The sequence below is a fragment of the Pan paniscus genome, chromosome 6, assembly GCF_029289425.2.
Source record: "Pan paniscus chromosome 6, NHGRI_mPanPan1-v2.0_pri, whole genome shotgun sequence".
In the NCBI taxonomy this organism is placed as follows: Eukaryota; Metazoa; Chordata; class Mammalia; order Primates; family Hominidae; genus Pan; species Pan paniscus.
The window spans coordinates 161,189,609-161,206,877 of record NC_073255.2 but is presented as its reverse complement, the minus strand read 5'-3'; the positions used below and the strand labels follow the sequence as shown (position 1 = coordinate 161,206,877).

At 36.5% G+C, this 17,269-nt stretch overlaps 2 long non-coding RNA genes across 2 annotated transcripts in view; both read left to right on the top strand.

Annotated features, from left to right (window-relative positions):
• Window positions 1–17,269, top strand: part of LOC134730819 (uncharacterized) — a 98,047-nt gene that overhangs the window by 59,269 nt on the left and 21,509 nt on the right. The gene's annotated exons all lie outside the window — the stretch shown is intronic.
• LOC130541672 (uncharacterized) lies at window positions 1,703–16,926 on the top strand. The gene is made up of 4 exons (XR_008955749.2): window positions 1,703–2,424; window positions 4,323–4,427; window positions 11,730–11,830; window positions 16,806–16,926. It is a non-coding gene; the product is annotated as an uncharacterized LOC130541672 (long non-coding RNA).

The window sequence follows — 17,269 nt, the reverse complement described above, 5'->3', positions numbered from 1 at the left end:
TAATTTTAAAATGTCCCTTTTATCATTCTTGACCCTACACTTCCATGCCACTTAGGTTTACTTAACAATGACTATCACTTGAGGTGCACAAGAAGAATTCAGACTTTTCACCTTTTTCTTCAGAGAAATTTCATAGCTCACAGCTTTATACATTCATTCAGTGAAGCATCTGTTGACTTTCTTTTATGTGACAAACAGGACATCACAAATGTGAGTAAAACAGCCTTTACCTCGAAGAACTGCATCCATGATCTTGCAATACTCACACTGTCTTCTTCACCTTCAGGAATTAGTTGTATCTAGAAAAAGTTCCTACGCAAGTTAGCTAATGTATAAAGTCAATGTGGTTTTAGAGTATTTGCAATGTACAGAAAGGCTGTCAAGTTTTATAGAAACTATTAAAGAAGCAAAACTCACTGGTTTGATGCCTTGCCACTGCTACTGTTAAGAAGTCTGGAGTCTGAAAATGAAATTCTGTCATTGCACTTATTACAATATTAATATTTTTACCCATGTTGACAAGTGAGCAGAACACATTTATGTTATGCAAGCCTTTTCTGTAATTTAATTGATCTTTCAAAATTTACTACATTGGCCTTGGGTTGCCACTCAGAAAAATTACCCTAAAACTTACATTCCACTGCCAAACATAAGACCTTCCAGGTAACCTAATGATATAATAGAGATTGACAGTACTATTGCCCACATATAAAAGAGTATGAATGAAAGAAAAATCTGCCCGGTTTCCTCATATCATCTTTTACAGGAAATATGGAGTCTCACAGACTTTTCTTTATGGGGAACCTATCTGTCATTGCTTGTCATCCTATGATAGAGCAATTCAGTCTGTAATCAAATAAGCCTGGAAGTCATTTTTATTTATGTTTCAAATGATAAAGTATGGCTATCTTAGGGCATAGAAGAATGAAAAATCACAATCTTCAGCTGGTGATCTTTAAGAACTCTGTTCTTGCATGTATCCAGTCTTTTATCTTAAGTCTTATTTTCAGAGTCTTGATTACCAGGAGATAATTCTTCTGCCTTCTTCCTACTAAGTCAGCTGTGTCCTTCTTCAAATTAGCCCTATTTGGTGAGTGTCCTTATTTCCCTCTGTAAATGCTTCTAAGAAAAACAATCACACAGTCAAAAAAGAAACTAAGACATACACAGGAAAATAAAATGACATGATTTTTCTGAACCATCATTTGTTTTTTCATCATATTTATCACTGACGCTTAGCTAAAATCTCAAAGAAAAAATGAAAACTTCAATGTGATAATTAAAAATACCAATATATTTATTATTAAATTTCCTTTTTGATAGTGTTAGCAGCTTACAACTACTTGGGAAAAAAAAAAAGTGTTTTGGTCAAAATTCATGCCATCCAAACAAAGAAAGCTAATGAGATGAGGAACAATATTACCTCATGAAAACAGCAGTCTGTTTCATTTCCTATGACCTGTAATGCAAAAGAAGTAAACGTTTGTCAAGTTTATAAAGAAATAAAATAGAAAGTTATTACAGATAAGCCCGAAGATTTTTCCAAACAATAGATTCTATAACATTTTCAAACACTGAAATATTTATTTGAATATTTTATCATTTTACTCTTATTGAATGCTAAATCAATAAGATTTTCTCTTCTTATGTCACTAAAAATGCATATCATCAGAAAATAGAACAGGGCAATGGTTCATTTGGCTCTGCATAAGCATCTCCTTCTACAGAAAAATGAAATGTTCTTCCTTAGATTACAGGAACAAGTATAAAAGGGAATTAAAGGGGAAGAAAAGGTAATCAACAAAAAAGCAACAGGCCAATCTTTATCTGAGCTAGTAAACTTTGACACCTTCTAGAATCCAACCACTTTTCACTGTATATAGCATATGTTCAAGTCTGAACAAGAGCCAGAAACTGGAAACTCAGATATGCCCGCAAAAAACGTATGTGTGGAAAGTCTGAGGTCTACAGAGGTGCATAGGGTGTTCTATCAGCCTGATTTTCAGAAAAGCTGGTGAATCCGTCACTGGCTTCCTCTTATCATGGCTGCATGCTAAAAATGGAGGTGATTAATATGTTAAGTAGGAAAACCTTGGCTGTCAGTTGCCTGCATTCAGCTGCCAGAACCTTGAAATTAGGTCATGGCCGCCAGGGAAAATTCCTTCTCAGATGGCAGGCTGCGTGAACATGTTAACAGTCCCAGACAGTAGGAAACACCTCCCAAAGTACCCAAAGTGATGGGAATGATATGCACTATTAAAATTACATCAACTTGTGATTCCAAGACCTTTCATTATGGAACCGAAACACAGCTGTAAACTTCACACCTCAGTTTTCATTCTGCCCTTGAAAAGGAACAGAAAGAAACAAATCTCTTTTCCAATTTTTCCAGCTATTTCCTCAATAGCTTGAAGATTTAGCATTGTAAGTATCGGATTTCTCTCAGTGAGCACAATTCCTAATAGTTTTAAAAAATATTAAATGTTAGGACTCCATCTTCACATAAGTCATGGCAATCCTGAAAGATGTGTGTCTGTGAGTGTGTAGATATATGTGTGTATGTGTATGCATACCCACATTTATATGCATCTTTATGTAAGGGATGGCATCCCTGAAAGATGTGTTTGTAGGGGTGTGTAGGGGTGTGTGTGTATATGTATATATATGCAAGAAATTGCTGTTGAAGTCACAAATATTCATGAGGAATCATTTATAATAACTATGCTTTACCATCTTCAAAATAATGAATTATATTTTCAAGTAGTCAAGCTGAAATATTGTTAGGATGTTTTGCTAAAATGCCATAGACTTTGGAGATTAAATAAAGCCTTTTATTCCTAAGTTAATAATATTGGAAAAACTTGAGGCTAAAAGGTACTTTTATTTCCAAAAAGGGAATCAGTGTATAATAGGAGAAAGACCATCAGTAAAAAGTTCAAGAACAAGAGTGTAAGTTCTGCCTTTATTATTCATTTGCTTTTTTTTTTTTTTTTTTGAGACGGAGTCTTGCTCTGTGGCCCAGGCTGGAGTGCAGTGGCACGATCTCGGCTCACTGAAAGCTCCACCTCCCAGGTTCATGCCATTCTCCTGCCTCAGCCTCCCCAGTAGCTGGGACTACAGGCACTCGCCACCATGCCTGGCTAATTTTTTGTTTTTTAGTAGAGATGGGGTTTCACCATGTTAGCCAGGATGGTCTCAATCTCCTGACCTCGTGATCCACCCGCCTCAGCCTCCCAAAGTGCTGGGATTACAGGCGTGAGCCACCGTGCCCGGCCTATTCATTTGCTTTTTAACCATAGGCCTCACTCTATTTATCTGTAAAATAATTAGTTAGAAATAGTTAAAAATAGATTATTTATATATCTACTTATACCTATAAGCCCTCAAGATTATTTTATTTGAATAACAAACACTCATGAGAAAAAAATTTAAGCTCCTAGTATTTGCATACACTGTTAATTCACAAAGGGTTACATGTCATCACTTATATTGTATACTAAGGTAATAACAACTGCAATGACAGTTGAATATGGGCTTGCAAAATTTAGAAGGCATCAAGATATCAAATTGGGCTTTAGATTTCAACACCCTTTCTTTAGCAGAAATAATTTATTGTACATGTTTCCCACCCACAACAGTAGAGCCACCTATTGCAGGGAGAAAAATTGTCCCTTTGGCTCAGTTAAGGGTCTCTGCATCCATCAGAGGTGAGCTGTTGAATGCATAGGTATTTACAATGATTAGGTCTACAAATTGTAAATCTGAAAATTCTCATGATGAACATGTCGAAGCATAAAATTCCAGTTCAGGTTCTTAAGTGACTACAGTTTCATAATTTGACATGTTTTAGTTTGAGAAGTCCAGGGTTTGCAGGACTGTAGCAACAACCTAAATCCAATCATTCCAAATGCCAACTCACTATGCAGTTTTATTGGAGTAACAGCAGAGCAGCTCTCAATTCTACAAAGAAGACTTGAGAGTCTTTAGGGTCAGTTATATATAGTTAAAAAAACAAAACAAAACACCTTAACTTTCAGTATTACTTATTGGGCACCAGTAAACGGTGCCCACTCAGAAAACGGTGACTTGGTTACCTGTGAAATAACTAATCTATATACAGGCTGAGGTCTGAAATCTGAGACTGTTTCTCAGCCTGGGAAGAATTTCCAAACTCCCCCAAATGGATTTTCATTTTATAATTCTTCAGATTTTTCCCTTAACAAAATTTCTAGTGGTGTATAGGAGGCAGGACTAGCTTGAAGCTCTGGCTTGGACAGACAAAACAATGTGTAGTGACTTACATGGTGAACTTTTGCTCTAAGAACTTCCGCAGGATGATACCAGGAAAGCTGAGATAAACCACAGGCCATTTGAAGGAACTGGATTGCCGCTGCAGGCTCCCTGAGATGCTGAAAAACTATGAGTCTGTTTGCTTTCTCAGTGGAGAGGCTGGTGGTCTGGGGCTAGTTCTCAGCCCTGATCACTGGCTGCCTGGTAATAGAGTCAGTGCCCTTTGTGGGGCATGGTGGGAGTGAGACTGGCTTTTAGGATTGTGGGCTGTGTGGGAGTGGGATGAGGCCTGTGACTGGCAGCTTTCCCGCAATTCCCTGGTGACCTGTATGACTCAGCAGAGGCAGCCATAATCCCTCTGGGAATATAACTCCATTGGCCTGGGAACCACACCCCCATCCTCCATAGCAGCCATAGCAAGACCCTCCAAAGGAGAATCTGAGCTCAGACAAGCCTATCCCTGCCCCAACCTCGTGGTTTTTCTCTACCAGCCCTGGTTACCAAAGATAAAGGACATATCTCTTGGGAGCTCTATGGCCCTGCCCACTGCCTGAGAAACATGAATACTTAACTGGATGACCCTAGGAAAAGTTTGCAACCTCCCTAGAGTACCACAGCTGATGCACTCTTGAAAGTACCACATCTTGGTTGGAGGCCAACGAATACAAAACCAGCACACTGAACAAAAATACAACCAAGGATCCCCACAGAGTCCATTTCACTCCCTTGCTGCCTCCACCATAGCAGGTGCTGGTATCCATGGCTGAAAGACCTGAAGACAGAGCATATCACAGGACTCCTTGCAGACACTCCCCAATACAAGCACAGAGCCAGGGAGCTTCACTGAGTGGCTAGACCCAGAAGAGCAAAAACAATCACTGCAGTTTGGCTCTCAGGAAGCCCCATTCCTAGGGGAAAGGGGAGAACACCACATCAAGGGAGCACCTGTAGGACAAAAGAATCTGAACAGGAGCCATTGAGTCCCAGATCTTTTCTCTGACATAGTCTACCCAAATGAGAAGAAACCAGAAAAATAATTCTGGTAACATGACAAAACAAGGTTCTTTAACACCCCCAAAGATCACACCAGTTCACCAGCAAGGGAGCCAAACCAAGGTGAAACCTCTGAATTGGCAGAAAAAGAATTCAGAAGGTTGATTATTAAGCTAATCAAGGAGACACCAGAGAAAAGTGAACTCCAACTCAAAGAAATAAAAAAAACATGATTTAGGATAAAAAAGAAAAAATCTTCAGTGAAACAGATAGCATAAATAAAAAACAATCACAACTTCTGGAAATTAAGGACACACTTACAGATGTCCAATGCAAAATGCACTGGAAAGTCTCAACAATAGAATCAAATAAGAAGAAGAAAAAACTTCAGAGCTTGAAGACAAGGCTTTCTAATTAACCCAATATGTCAAAGACAAAGAAAAAATAATTTTTAAAAAAATGAACAAAGCCTCCAAGAAGTTTGGGACTATGTTAAGTGTCCAAACCTAAGAATAATTGGTGTTTCTGAGGAAGAAGAGAAATCTACAAGCTTGGAAAACATATTTGAGGGAATAATTAAGGAAAACTTTCCCAGCCTTGCTAGAGATCTAGACCTTCAAATACAAGAAGCTCAAAGAACACCTGGGAAATTCATCACAGGAAGATCATTGCCTAGGTAAATCGTCATCAGGTTACCTAAAGTCTAGATGAATGAAATAATCTTAAAAGCTATGATGCAAAAGCATCAGGTAAACTATAAAGGAAAGTCTATCAAAGTAACAGCAGATTCATCAGCATAAACCCTGCAGCTAGAAGGGATTAGGGTCCTATTTTTAGCCTCCTTAAAGGAAACAATTATTATCAGCCAAGAATTTTGTGTCCAGCAAAACTAAGCTTCATAAATGAAGGAAAGACACAGTCTTTTCCAGACAAATAAATGTTAAGAGAATTCACCACTACCAAGCCAACACTACAAGAACTGCCAAAAGGAGCTCTAAATCGTAAAACAAATCCCTGAAATACACCAAAATAGAACCTCCTCAAAGCATAAGTCTCAAAGGACCTATGTAACAATAACAATGAAAAAAAAAAAAACACAAATAAGGTGTTCAGGCAACAAACAGCATGATGAATAGAATAGTACCTCACATCTCATTACTAACATTGAATGTGAATGGCCTAAATGTTCCACTTAAAAGTTACAGAATGGCAGAATGATAAGAATTCACCAACTAAGTGTCTGCTCTTTAGGATACTCACTTAACACATAAAGACTCACATGAACTTAAGTTAAAGGTGTGGAAAAAAGTATTCCATGCAAATAGACACCAAAGTGAGCAGAAATAGCTATTCTTATATCAGACAAAATAAACTTTAAAGCACCAGCAGTTAAAAAAGACAAAGAGGGTCATTATATAATAATAAAAGGACTAGTCCAACAGGAAAATATCACATTCCTAAATGTATATGCACCTGTATCAGTCCATTTTCACACTGCTGATAAAGACATACCTGAGACTGGTAAGAAAAAGAGGTTTAATGGACTCACAGTTCCACATGGCTGGGTTGACCTCACAATCACAGCAGAAGGTGAAAGCCATATCTAACACGGCAGCAGACAAGAGAAGAAGAATTTGTGCAGGGAAACACCCATTTTTAAAACCGTCAGATCTCATGAGACTCATTCACTATCATGAGAACAGCACAGGAAAGACCCATCCCCACAATTCAATCATCTCCCACTAAGTTCCTCACATGACATGTGGGAACCATGGGAGTTACAATTCAAGATGAGATTTGGGTGGGGACACAACCAAGCCATATCAGCACCTAACACTGGAGCTCACAAATTCATAAAACAATTACTATGAGACCTAAGAAATGAGAATGATGGCAACAAATAATCGTGGGGGACTTTAATACTCCACTGAAAGCACTAGACACGTCATCAAGACAGAAAGTCAACAAAGAAACAATGAATTTAACTTTTACCCTATGACGAATGGACTTAACAGATATTTACAGATATTCTACCCAATAACTGCAGAATATACATTCTATTCATCAGCACATTGAACATTCTCCAAGATAGACCACGTGATAGGCCACAAAACAAGTCTCAGTAAATTTAAGAAAATTGAAATTATATAAAGTACTCTCTCAGATCATAGTGGAATAATATTGGAAATCAACTCAAAAAGGAACCCCCAAAACCATGGAAATGAAATAACCTGCTCCTGAATGATCACTGAGCCAACAATGAATCAAGATGGAAATTTAAAAATTATTTGAACTAAATGATAATAGTGACACACCTATCAAAACCTCTGGGATACTGCAAAAGCATTTCTAAGAGGAAAGTTCATAGCATTAAATGCCTATATCAAAAAGTCTGAAAGAGCACAAATAAACAATCTAAGCTCACACCTCACAGAGCTGGAGGAAAAAGAACAATCCAAACCCAAACCCAGCAGAACAGAAATAACCAAGGCAAGAACAGAAGTAAATGAAACTGAAACAACAACAAAAAAATACAAAAGGTAAATGAAACAAAAAGCTGATTCTTTGAAGAGATAAATAAAGTTGATAAACCATGTGAGATTAACCAGGAAAAGAAGAAAGACAATCCAAATAAGCTCAATTAGAAACAAAATGGGAGATATTACAACTGATACAACAGAAATACAAAAAATTATGCAAGGCTACCATGAACACCTTTACACACATAAACTAGAAAACCTAGAGGAGATGCAACAGTTCCTGGAAATATACAACTCTACTAGATTAAACCAGGAAGATAGAGAATCTCTGAACAGACCAATAACAAGCAACGAGATTTAAATGGTAATAAAAAAATTGCCAACCAAAAAAATCCAGGACCAGATGGATTCACAGCTGAATTCTATCAGGCATTCAGAGAATTGGTACCAATTCTGTTGATACTATTCTACATGATAGAAAAAGACAAAATCCTCCCTAAATCATTATATGAAGCCAGTATCACCATAGTACCAAAACCAGGAAAGGAGATAACAAAAAGTGAAAACTGCAGGCCAATATCCCGGATGAATATAGATCCAAAAATCCTCAACAAAATACTAGCTAACCAATCCAACAGCATATAAAAAAGATAATGCACCATGATTAAGTGGGTTTCATACCAGGGATGCAGGGATGGTTTAACATTTACAAGTCAATAAATGTGATATACCACATAAACAGAATTAAAAACAAAAATTACATGATCATCTCAATAATCACAGAAAAAGCATTTGACAAAATTCAGCATCCCTTCATGATTAAAACCCCAGCAAAATCGGCATAGAAGAGACAAACTTTAAGTAATAAAAGCTATCTATGAAAAACCCACAGCCAACATTATACTGAACAGGGAAAAGTTAAAAGCATTCCCCCTCAGAACTGGAACAAGACAAGGACACCCACTTTCACCACTTTTATTCAACACAGTACTGGAAGTTCTAGGCAGAGCAATCAGACAAGGGAAGGGGATAAAGAGCATCCAAATCAGTAAAGAGAAAGTCAAACTGTTGCTGTTTGCTGATGACATGATTGTCTACCTAGAAAACCTAAAGAATCCTCCAAAAAGCTCCTAGAACTGGTAAATGAATTCAGAAAACTTTCAGAATACAAAATTAATGTACACAAATCAGTAGCTCTGCTATACACCAACAGCGACTAAGCTGAGAATCAAATCAAGAACACAACCCCTTTTACAATAGCTGCAAAATAATAATAATAAAATACGTAGGAATATACCTAACCAAGGAAGTGAAAGATCTCTAAAAGGAAAACTACAAAACACTGCTGAAAGAAATCATTGATGACACAAACAAATGGAAATACATTCCATGCCCATGGATGAGTAGAATCAATATTGTGAAAATGAACATATTGCCAAAAGCAATTTACAAATTCAATGTAATTCCCATTAAAATACCACCATTATTCCTCACAGAACTGGAAAAAACAATCCTAAAAATCATATGAAACCCAAAAAGAGCCAAAGCAAGATCAAGCAAAAAGAACAAATCTGCAGGCATCACATTACCCGACTTCAAACTACACATGGTACTGGTACAAAACAACATGGTACTGGTACAAACATAGACATATAGACCAATGCAACAGAATAGAGAATCCAGAAATAAACCCAAATACTAACAGCCAACTGATCTTCAACAAAGCAAACAAAAACATAAAGTGGGGAAAAAGATACCGTATTCAACAAATATTGCTGGGCTAATTGGCATGTCATGTGTAGAGGAATGAAACCAGATTCTGATCTCTCTTCTTACACAAAAATCAACTCAAGATGCGTCAAAGACTTAAATCTAAGACCTAAAACCATAAAAATTCTAGAAGATAACATAAAAAAACCCTTCTAGGCATTGGCTTAGGCAAAGACTTCATGAGAAAGAACCCAACAGCAAATGCAACACAAAGAAAGATAAATAGATGGGATTTAATTAAACTAAAAAGCTTCTGCACAGCAAAAGAAATAGCAGAATTAATATACAACACACAGAGTTGGAGAAAGTCTTCACAATCTATACATCCAACAAAGGACTAGTACTCAGAATCTACAACGAATTCAAACAAATCAGTAAGAAAAAACAAACAATCCCATCAAAAAGTGGGCTAAAGACATGAGCAGAAAATTCTCAAAACAAGATATACAAATGGCCAGCAAGCATGTAGAAAAATACTCAACATTACTAATGATCAGGGAAACGCAAATGAAAACCACAATGTGATACCACCTTACTCCTGAAAGAATGGCCATAATAAAAAAAATAGATGTTGGTGTGGATGTGGTGAAAAGGGAACATTTTTAATACTGCTGGTGGAAATGTGAACTAGTACAACCACTATGGAAAACAGTGTGGAGATTCCTTAAAGAACTAAAAGTAGAGCTACCATTTGATGCATCAATCCCACTACTAGTTGATCTACAAAATGCCCATCAGTCAATGAATGGATAAAGAAAATGTGGTGTGTATATATACACATATATATTTGTATATATGTGTATATATACACATATATATTTGTATATATGTGTATATACATGTGTGTTTATATACAATGGAATACTACTCAGCCATAAAAAGGAATAAAATAGTGGAATTCGCAGCAACTTGGATGAAATTGGAGACTATTATTCTAAGTAAAGTAACTCAGGAATGGAAAATGAAACGTCATAGGTTCTCATTCATAAGTGGGCACTAAGCTATGAGGATGCAAAGGCATAAGAATGATACAATGGACTTTGGGCACTCGGGGGAAAGGGTGGAAGGGTGGTGAGGGAGAAAAGAATACACATTGGGTACAGTGTACACTACTTGAGTGATAGGTGCACCAGAATCTCAGAAGTCACCACTAAATAACTTATTCATGTAATCAAATACCACCTGTTCCCCAAAAACCTATTGAAATAAAAATAAATTTAAAAAAGTACTAAATGTCAACCATGGTCGACATGGTGCTTTCATATTCTTCCAAAACATCTTCATAAAATTAGAAAACAAAGAGTGGAAACCTATCATATCTCTACTGGAACATACAAATCTAAAGAGTTTTTCTAAATTTCTAATATTTTCATGTTATATTTGTTAGAGAGTTACCGTGAATCCCTCCACATTCTCTAGTGTATCCAGTCTCTATTGAGGGGGTCTTAAATCTTCTCCTCATCCTGCTCTCTCTTCCCTGAGTATACTTGCCCAAACTCTCCTTCCAGATAAACAGAGTCCTGGAAGACCTAAAGCAAGCTCTGTTTCCAGGGGTAATGGTGGGGGTGGCCATGGGCTAACACTGACCCCACAGTGTGTGGTGAAGAGGGAGAACTGAAAGGATCATCTGAGAGTAAAACCAGAGCCAGAAACCTCATAGAAATAAATTCTTATTATTGGTTTTGGGTAGAGGCTGACTGTCTTGTAAGGGGCTAATGCAGCTGGTGATTTTAAGTCAAAGCCAATGCTCATTTACCATCCTGAAAATTCACTATAAGATTACCCAGTATACATGCGTTCTGAATGCTGAGTAAAAGGTGAAACCTGAAAAAATAAAAAATAAAATAAAATAAAAAAACAAGGACGTGGTCGGGAAGATGTTAGTCAAAGGATACAACACTTCGGTTAAATAAGAAAAATAAATTCAAAAGATTTATTGTACAATATAATGACTATACTTAATAACAATGTATTTTATTCTTGAAAATCACTAAGAGAGTAGATTTTAAGTGTTCTCACCACAAAAATATAAATATGTAAGCTAATGAATATGTTAATTAACTCAATTTAGCCATTCCACAATGTATATGTATTTCAAAACATCAAGTTGTACATGATAAGTATATATAATTTTTTTGTCAATTAAAATACAAGCATGCCTCCATTTATCACCCTTTGGTTTCTTGTGTTTTGCAGGTACTGTATTATTTTACAAATTAAACATATGTGGCAACCAGCATCAAGCAAACTATTGGCACCATTTTCCAACAGCGTTGGTATCTCCGTGTCACATTTTGGTAATTCTTGAACTATTTCAACTGATTCCTTATTATTATATGTTATGGGATCAGTCATTTTTGATGTTATTATTGTAATTTATTTGGGGTGCCAGGAACCATGCCCATATAAGACAGTGAACTTGATAAATGTGTGCATTCTGATGGATCCACGAGCTGGGCATTCCTCCATCTCTCTCCCTATTTTTTTTGGGCTAATCTATTCCTTAAGACACAATGATATTGAAGTTAGCCCAATTAATAACCCTACAATGGCCTCTAAGTGTTCAAGTGAAAGAAAGAGTTGCATACCTCTCACCTTAAATCAAAAGCTAGAAATGATTAAGCTTAGTGAGACACGGTGAAAGCTGAGGTATGCCATCAACATAGAGGCAAGAACCTTCATTAGCAGAAAAAATTATGATTCACTGAAGGCTTAGATGACCATTAGCATTTTTTAGCAATAAAGTATTTCCTAATTAATACCAGTTGTGAATGCAAAGGAAAAGTTCTTGAAGGAAATTAAAAGCACTACTTCAGGGGACACATGAATGATTAAGCAAAATAGCCTTATTGGCGATATGAAGAAAGCTCTGGGGGTCTGGATAGAAGATCAAACCAGCCACAACATTCCCTTAAGCCAAAGCCTAATCCAGACGAGATTAGGCTATGAAGGCTGAGAAAGGGAGGAAGCTGCAGAAGAAAAGCTCAAAGCTAGCAGATGTTGGTTCATGAGTTTAAGGAAAGAGGCCATCTTCATAACATGAAAGTGCAAGGTGAAGCAGTTAAGTGTTACGTAGAAGCTGCAGCAAGTTATTCAGAAGCTCTAACTAAGATCATTGATGAAGGTGGCTACACTAAACAACAGATTTTCAATGTAGACCATATAGCCTTCTATTGGAAGAAGATGCCATCTAGGACTTTTCTCGCTAGAGAGAAGCCAATGACTGGCTTCAAAGCTTCCAAGGACAGGCTGACTCTCTTGTAAGGGGCTAATGCAGCTGGTGACTTTAAGCCGAAGCCAATTCTCATTTGCCATCCTGAAAATCCCAGGGCCCTTCAGAATTATGCAGAATCAACTCTGGGCTCTATAAATGGAACAACAAAGCCTGGATGACAGCACATTTGTTTACAGCATGGCTTATTGTATATTTTAAGCCCACTGATGAGACCTACTTCTCAGAAGATTCCTTTCAAAATATTACTGGTCGTTGATGATGTGCCTAGTCACCCAAGGGCTTTGATAGAGATGTACAAAGAGATTAATGTTGTTTTCATGCTTGCTAACACAACATCCAGTCTGCAGCCCATGTATTAAGTAGTAATTTTGACACTCAAGCCTTATTATTTAAGAAATACATTTTGTAAGGTTATTGTTACTATAGATACTGATTCCTCCGATTGATGTGAGCAAGGTAAATTGACAACCTTCTGGAAAGTATATGGCATCACCAGTCTAGAGGCCATTAAAATTAATCATGATTCATGGGAGAAAGACAAAATATCAATATTAACAGGAGTTTGAAAGAAGTAGATTGAAACCCTCATGGATAATTTTTGGAGGAGTTCAAAACTTTAGTGGAGGAAGTAACTGCACATGTGATGAAAACAGCAAAAAAACTAGAATTAAAAGTGAAGCCTGAAGATATGAATAAATGGCTTCAATTTCATGATCAAACCCAAAAGGATGAGTAGCTGCTTCTTACAGATGAGCAAAGAAAATAGTTTCTTGAGATAGAATGTACTCCCGGTGAAGATGCTGTGAATGTTATTAAAATGACAACAAAGGATTTAGAATATATCATAAACTTAGTTGATAAATAAAAGGCAGGGTTTGAGAGGATTACTTCTAATTTTGAAAGAGCATCTACTGTGGGTGAAATGCTATCAAACAGCATTGCTAGCTACAGAGAAATCTTTTGTGAAAGGAAGAGTCAATTGATGTGGCAAACTCCATTGTTTTATTTTTAAAAATGGATACAGCCATCTCAGCCTTCAGCAGCCACCACCCTGATCAGTCAGCAGCCATCGACATAGAGGCAAGACCCTTCATCAGCGGAAGAGATTATGTTTCACTGAAGGCTTAGATGACCATTAGCATTTTTTTTAAATAAAGTATTTTTTAATTAAGGTAGGTGCATTTTTTAGACATAATGCTATTGCACACTTAATAGATGACAGTGTAGTGTAAACATAGTTTTTATATGCTTTGGGAAATTTTTAAAAGTATGTGATTTCATTATAATGCTGTGATCTGGAACTAACTTGCAATATCTCCCAGGTATGCCTGTGTTCTGTCCTTGAAAATTGCTAAAAGGGTAGATTTTACATGTTTTCACTACAAGAAAATGATGTTTGTGAGGTCATCCATGTGTCAGTTATGTAAATTTAGCCATTCCATTGTATTTCACCATATTTCAAAACACCATGTTATACTTGATAAATACACGCACTGTTTTGGACAATCAAAAATTAAATTAAAAGAACAAGGCTATGGAGAGAGAGGTAGAAGCTTTTAGTCTCTTTCTCTCATTTTTTAGATGAAAGACTGCATCACCCACAGATAGAGATGCACCATTAAGGACAGAGTCATATTGGGTAATTTTCTAATTTGTCACTTTCTAGGAATGAACAATTAGCAGGGACTTTAGTAGACTTTTTAAGCCTTATTTTCCATGTCATTTATATACTTTCACATCCTATAATTTGTCTGCTGTGACCAGCGATGCCAACATCTATTCGTGCCAGGCTACACTGCTAACTAGTTTCAAAGTTGGAGCCAATCCCTCCTCTTAACCGCTGCTGCTGCTATGTCTGACAGCTTACTGCAGAGAAAATTAATATAGTTATTAATATTTTATTTGTGAACATCTCCTCTGGTGGGTTTAAGAACAAACTGCAGAAGTAAGCAGTTGATAGTACAGTTATTTAAGTTCATAAATGGCAGAATGGCCATGAGCTAAGACTCCTGTTTAGTGGGTCCTTCCCAACTGTTCAAGTATTTTGTAGGCTATGCTAGACTCTTTTGTCACTTTCATCAATATCTCAGTGTGACGTACCAAATCCGACTCAAACGACTCACATGTTACATTAGAGAATCAAGATACGGAAAAGGAAATAAAATGTTTGTGAACCGAATTAAATGAACAGAATAAATGTAATGGGGATAAATATAAATTTTATATCTAACTACCAAAATTGTTTTGCAAATTAGCAGATCAGAATATATACTGTAGAGCAGAACATATTTTTAAAGCTGAATATTTCAGCTAATTATCCACCATATTATTTTATGGCTCCCCCAAGAAATTAAAGTTTACCTATTTTACAAATATGACTTTATTCCTCTGCTTAAAACTGTGTGCTAAGCAATGAATGGTTAAGATAATAAAGAAATGCTCCCAGGCGATTATATAAAGAATGAATAATTTATGAGTCAAGAGTCTTCCTTGTAAAACTGAAGTTATCGTTAGTGACATCAAAGCATTCCAAAAGTCAGGGGAAGAGAATACATGCATTTTCTGTGCAATTTGAGAGAGAATAAATAGTACATTGTGATCAATTAAGACCTTTTGCAATTAATTCTACTTGGTATCTAATACACCAAATAATATTCATATTAATTGACACCCTGAATACTCCATGGTGCCAGTGAGTCACAGCAGTGTGTGAAATTATGTGTGTGACTCTTTCTCTCTCTCTTTCCTGATGTTTTTCTCCTTGACCATCTCCTCCTTCTAAAACTTCTGAAATTGTAAAAAAAAAAAAAAAAAAAAAAAAAAAATTACATCTAAGAGTACAGATAAAGGAAATATCCTACTTTGTTTTTTCTTCCTCTATTCAAACTCTTTGAAGACTCTAAAGAGATAGAACAAAAATAAAAAAAATAAAAAGGAAAAGAGAGCTAGTTTCTGTTTCCTTCCTTATAAATTGTAACAATAGCAATAAACTTCACAAAGGTATAGTGATGACCCAGATTAGGTCTGTGTGGTTGAGGATGAATCTGATTACTCCCCAAATTGCCATAATTTAGCATTAGTTGAGTCACAGACCAGAAAACTGAGAAAACATATCTTAGTAATTACAGCAGTGTACAAAACACCTGATATACGCACGTTTTAAAATTTGAGCTTCATCTGATTGTGATTGCAAAGGTTTGAAAATACTTTGACTGATTGCAGTGGTTCACGCCTCTAATCTCAGCACTCTGAGAGGCCAATGTGGGAGGATCACTGGAGCCCAGGAGTTCGAGACCACCCTGGGCAATATAGTGAAACCTTGTCTCTACAAAAAATAAATGAAATTAACCCATGTGATGGTCTGTGCCTAAAGCTCCAGCTACGTGTGACCAATGGGAGCATCACTCGAGCTGGGGAGGTCTAGGCTGCAGTGAGCTGTGATTATGCCATTGCACTGCAGCCTAAGTGACACAACGAGACCCTGTCTCAAAATAAGTAAATAAATAAATGAAAAGAAAAAGAAAATACTTTGAAATACATTATGCCATTCCATTCTCTTTTTTTCGGTATTCCTAATTTTTAATTGTAACTGAAAAGGTTGTTCTTTCATCCTAAAAATTTGAAAGAAAAGCATCTAAGAATTACATGTACCTGCTACATACATACATAAGTTGCTGTTGCTTTTCTCTACTTTGTTCCACCAAAATTCTTAAAAGAATAATGTTTATTCACCATATAATCACATACATTTTCCTTATAGTCAGCTTGCCACTTACTACTCTCAGTTGTTTTCAAACTCCACACCACTCTATTGAAAACATTTTGCTCCAGCCACAGACTCTTTAGAGCCATATCCAAAAATATTTTTAGTAGTGCTCATTTGGCATAACTTCTCAGCACCAATGAATAATATTGATTAATCTTACTTGCTTCTCACCCTCAGTTTTTATAAAAAGTATTCTCTTAACTGCCGTATAACTTTACTTTCCTTATTCTGCTTTTATCTAATGGCTTATTTCCTTCATTGATTCATTCAGTATTGAAGACATGCTAGAAATTGTGCAACTCCCTGTCCACAAGGAATTCACGGTCAAGTAATAAGCACATAGTTATTCCACTACTTGCCATGTCTTAAATACAACTGTGTTCCAGAGTCTGCCCGTGACTTCCTTGTATTTTTCTTTGTAATGTCTCTATTGTTAATCTTAGCTACTGCAATAGTTTTAACATGTCATTTTACAGAACCGCTTTCCCACACATGTAATTAGCATGTGGCTATCTTCATCAGCGTTCATGCTTGAACCTAACGTGTATCAGACCTGCACTTCATCCTGTGCTTCCTATTCATGCTCTGTAATGAGCAGCACTAGAGATATAATAAGGTAAAATGAAATATTAAGCAATGATATATGATTTCTTTGTTCAGAAGACTAACCACAGTGACATTTCTGAAAGGTGAAACTCATTTCTCTTGCCTTTACCTGGACAGCAGCATGTTTAT